Here is a 5,619-nt window from a genome sequence, read left to right as displayed (position 1 = left end):
TTTTATCATGATTTAGTGACTTAAGTGCTATGGCATGAAAATCAGGGTGTGACAAACCTACCCCCCTTACAAGAATCTCGTCCCCGAGATTCCCAGACTAGGCGCGGAAAGGGGTACAGAAACTTGGATCTGGGTAGTCTTCAAGTCCTCATGTTGCTTCTACTTCCGTGTAGTGCTCCATCGAGCTTGAAGTACTTGATGGTGTGGCTTCGTGTATGACGCTCTTCTTGATCTAGGTTGCTAATGGGTAGATCGCGGCAGGTTAGATTGGGCTAGGGGTCGATGGGTTGATGGTCAATGCCCTCGTAGAGATCGGGCAAGTTAGGAAGTTGGAAACACTTCCGGGGTTGTGATACATGGAAAGCATTGTGCACATCAGGTAACTCAGGTGGCAACTCCAGCTGGTAACTGTCATCTCTTCGTCTTGTAGTGATCTCAGAGGGGGTTGTTAAATCTTGGAGTGATCTCGAAGGGGCCGATGAATCTTGGTGTGGGTCTCCTTGTCTTGGAAATGCTTGGTTCCTTAGAGAGGAGTGGTTTGTAGATACGCACGGTCTTCAACGAGGAAGTTCACTTCTTGGCGATGGTGGTTGGTGTAGTTCTTCCTCCTAGACATGACGATCTTCAGATGTTCCTTGACTAGCTGAACGGCTCTTCTTCCGTCTTCAGGTGGACAGGTAGGTCACCAAATGATGATGACAACTATCTTGTGTAAGCACTCCATGAAGTCTATGGGGTACGCAAAGTAGGCTGGGGTATTGGTGGTGGTCTCGATTGAGCATTGGCAGAGGTCTTCTCGTCCTAGAGCCAAAGCCCGGGGTCATGATCCGACCATGTTGTGGTTTGGGGGGGGGGGGGGCTTAAGAGTTTCAAAGGTTCTAGTGTGTGGGTGAACGCTTATCGTCTCATCCTTAAGCACAGTTTCTGAGATGCCAATAGTTCTACCTAGTCTTCACATCATATTACCAAAAGAATCATCTCGTATAGGTCAACTCCAATCATCACTCATGTTATTCATATCCTCATGACTCTCGAGAGGAGGTCTAACAAAATCATATATGTCCACAATCCCCAAACTCATATGTATGTCTACCCCTAAGAATCCATGGGTAGAACATACAAGCTTCCAAGCTAGATTAAAACAGGACAATCCAAGTGCTCATCCTATTCTTCCAAGGTCCATGCTAGTGCATCTCTATCCTAAGGAAACACGTCGTATGTCACTCCAAGATCTTGTTTCCTTCCTATCAACCCCAGCAACCTGTTAACTTCCATCAATCACTACTCAATCCATTAATTCTACAAATCCAACGCCTATGTTGGTGTTTCACATGATCTCCTAAAGTCTTTATAATCCCCGAATACTTGAAAAGGCTATCTCTACTATAGTCAGTCCACCAATTTCCATTATCATGGTCAAGTAACCCCCAAGGTCAAGCTTATATTTAACTCTAAATCAACTCCGACAATTAATCCAATCTCCTAGTTTATTGTCCACCGAGAATCATGGTATCATGATCAAGATCATCAGTCTAAATCCAATTTACTCCGAACCATGTAAAATTACTCTGCATCCATACTCCACTAGGATAACCTATTGAATCCAAGTCTCATGTCCAACGAGGATTCCTATCTATTCCCCCAAATCATTTCATAATGTCAACTATCTTCTATCATATCCCTTGGCTAAGTCTAATCCTCATGCTTCCAAGAATTTCAGCTTGCGGTCTTAATTGTCCCGCTAAATCCAATTTACTCACGGGTAATGAAATCTATGCTACTCTATAATCATGATCCAGCCACATTCATCTATCAACATGAAAGCCTCATAATCCACCAAATAGTCTCATATAATTCCTCAATGTCACTGATATAAACTCATCAAATCATTTGACCTCTATTCCTATATCCTCAAACTGGTCTTTCTATGGCATCGTCAATTTCTGGTGCTATATTAGGATGATAATGTGCTCGTTCACTATGTCCACTAGTTCCATAATGAACCCAGTGTTGTGTGAGGTTTACAGAGGCTTAACTGGTTCTCTTGCAATTCTGTGGGTTAAGCACATGGTTAAGGACTCGAGCTGGGGTATCTCATGAAGTCTCGAAGGGTCTAGGAGTGGGTTTCTAGTCTGGAGGGTTAAACATAACTCTACAGGGTTTCACTTGGTCGAGGAGGCTGCAACAAAAAGTCTTCAGTGCTAGTTGGTCGCCGAAGCAGCTTCCTTGGTGCATCTTGTCTTGCTGGTCTTCAGTTGAGGAGAGAGATGAGAGGGAAAAAGTAGCATGGAGGAGGTGGGTTGCCTAAAGGGGGGTTCTATAGTGCAAGTGCAAACAAACAGGTGCAAAAAGGGCCAAACAAAAGAAACAAGGTGAGGAAGGTGATATAGTCGCATACTTGTCGCTTAGGGCAAAAGTGCGACCTATATCAAAACACAAACAAATAAAAACAAGCAACACACAATCATAGTTCTATTCGAACCATCATACGGACTCGATTGCGCATAGGGGGTACACGACTCATCCTACCCTAGGGGTTCTCGGACTCAGTAGTCGTGCGTTGTGCCTCATGCAGTCTTCTGAGTTTTCCTCAAGTGTTGCTACGTCTCTTGCAGTTGTTCGATGAAACAATCCGGGTTGATCCTGAAGATTCTTTAATGACTTCTTGCCTGTTGAAGTGATGGGGTGAAGGTGGCTCCTCGTAACTGGCATTGACTTGGTCTTCTATTGTCTTCTTAATCGCGACGATCCCTTTTTGTCTTCTAAGCCGTCGATGGTACCAGGTAGGTAATCCTTTATGCAATGACATTATCAAGGCGTAATAGAGGTCCATCATGTCGGTTACGTTGATGACAACATCGACACCAAGAGCGGGGAATGAGGAGAACCGTTTTCCTGCTCACTATGGTGAGGCGGACCAAATGGCTAGGTTCTCATCCATCGGTGGTTGCCGATACAACAACGGTAGTGACAGGGTTACTCTATTAGCGATGTATATCATTATCTTGCATATTCTATGCCCTGATCATCATAGGCTTAGGTTGCATCATCTTGGGGCAGTGTCAAGGGTGTCACCATCTCCTGGGTCTTCAGGTCCTCATTCCTCGAGGATGTATCTTCTGTTGGTATCGTCTTGTTGTGATGTCGCCTATCTTGTGTTCAGGAGATGTGGGTGAATGTCTGGCAAGACATCTTCCTTCTAGATTATCCACGATGATTACAAGGAATCCAGTGGTCAGGGGCATAAGGGTTCTAGCGACCAAAGGTGTTGAAGGGGAAGAGATCAATAAGGAAAGTATACCTTAGTTTTCGAAAAACTGAGAAGGGAAGAGAAGTACAGATAGTTTTGAAAACTAGTAGTAGTTTTGGAAATAGTTTTACCCTAACTAACAACCATGCTAACTAAGGCTTCCTACAGTCAGGATGGCTCTGATACCAGCTCTGTGGGGACCCCGACTCATAAGTCGAGATCACCGAATGCATGTGTACAGTGATCCCAGAGATCAATGCTCACTGAACACACAGAATCTGAATAACAAGAGTCTTACATCCATACATACCGTCTTACACAAATTGTGACCTTTATGGTCAAGTCTTACATTGATAAAGCCTTAAGGGCTGAACATCAAATGAAACACAAGTAGCGGAAATCTTCGTTGATAAGTAGAACCCATGCCATCTGCCTTAACCCTACAGGCATTCTGACTGGGAAACGTCCTAGTTCGCATGTTCGTCTCCAAAGAACTCTTCTTCGAACTCCGGTTCTTCCATGCCTGGCCAATTAAATAACCAGTGGCAAGCCAATGAGTACTTTGAATGTACTCGCAAGCAACCCATGTTTTGGTTCAAGGTACAACAATGCATGATATAGGTAAATTTTTGCAGAAAGCTAGTTTTGAGTGCAATGACATGTTCAACAACTTTGTAAGGCATGCATCAAGAGAATTTAAGTAACCATGAGGACAGGTTACAGATATCAACATAAATAGAGTGGGCACCAACCCATCTAACATAAATAGAGTGGGCACCCACCCATCTCAATCATGTCAAGTCCCTTGACTTGACCCAAGTCATTTTTATCAACACACACACTTGGTTTGTAAACAAGTGGACGTAGCCCAAGAGCGGTTACCCAACTGTCCTTGACCGTGGACACGGCTATTCGAATAGTTTTACACTCTGCAGAGGTTGCACATTGTACCCACAAGATCCGGGGAACTTCCGTGTCAGCCACGACCCGCGGTACCTCAAGTACCCGGGGTAAGCACCCAATCACTACCTTTCCCTAGACGACACTAACATGGAGTCCACTCGATTGGTAGTAACCCCCGTGCCCAACATTATCACATAACATTTTCGTGGAGCCACGCTCCATAATCATCTCACATCACAAGCACGGGGTACCAACGGTGTGTCCGGTGCCCCATAAAAATGTTCTTGGTCGCCCTACCTGGCACGACCCCGTCCCGAGAGAGAGCACCAACTCTCCCCCGTCACTAGTAATGCGGGCTCCAAGCTAGTATTGGTCTAGGTACTCAATAATGCCCTTTCCCATATAAGGGTAGAGTGGTTGCGCATGTAAGGTTGGAATAACGGTCGCAACTTAAACCAATCCGTTTTGAAAACAACACACACTTTCCTCGGTACACCACTTTGTCATCAAGTGGTTACCCATCTCGTCATCTCCCTCGGGCATAAGTGGCACCCGACGGGGTTTTCGAAAAGTCCTTTGAAAATACTTTGCCTCCTTCATCATGCACATACACGTCCCTTTTTGCGTAGCATCTACTTTAGCATCCTATCTACTCCCACCGGCATAACCCTCATAAGAAGGTAGGGCCATGCACAATGCAAGTATCAACGAGGAAGTAACCAAGGCAACCAACCCATGTGGTTCACCATCTCATCATGATTCTGATGCAACAATAATAAAGAGCTATATGACATGCATAAAAAAAGGGGTTTCATAGACATGGTCAAAGGGCTGCTTGCCTGGTTCATCAGAGACTTCAAGTCTTCGGGTCCTTCTCCAAGTACTTCGTCTACTTCGTCGACTAACGTCGGAAACAATCATAATAAGCAACACAACAAGGCAGGAAATCAAAGTGCTCTAAAAATATGAGTTGGACTTTTCTAGGATACCTCTGGTCATATGAGGGATGACCAAAGTAGTTTCATTAGGATTTGATCAATGGACATCTCTAAACATTTCAATATGATGGAATCAAGGGGTTTATGGATTTGTAAGAAGTGTACAGAAATATATTTTTGAAAAATGAGAAAAGGCACCCATTTAACAAAGGATGATTTTAGAAGCATCTAGGGATTGGTTTCACTCGATTTGGAGTTCAAATGAATTCCCTATGAATTTGCAAAAGTTGACAAATATGAAGAAATGGCTCATTATATTGTGGGGCACAGAAAGTATTAATAAAAATGTTCATAAAATAAGTTATGAACTTATAGACATCTAGGATTTTGAATCATGGAATTTGGATCAAAAATGGGCTCTCTGTGATTTTCTAAAGTTCATTACAGAAATGGGAAAACAAGGTTTGATAAATGTTTGTGAAGAAAAAGTTTCTGGAAAAATGTGCATGTTGCACCAACAGGTAGAGC

This window comes from Triticum aestivum, chromosome 3B, assembly GCF_018294505.1.
Source record: "Triticum aestivum cultivar Chinese Spring chromosome 3B, IWGSC CS RefSeq v2.1, whole genome shotgun sequence".
NCBI lineage: Eukaryota > Viridiplantae > Streptophyta > Magnoliopsida > Poales > Poaceae > Triticum > Triticum aestivum.
This window is presented reverse-complemented; position numbering follows the sequence as displayed.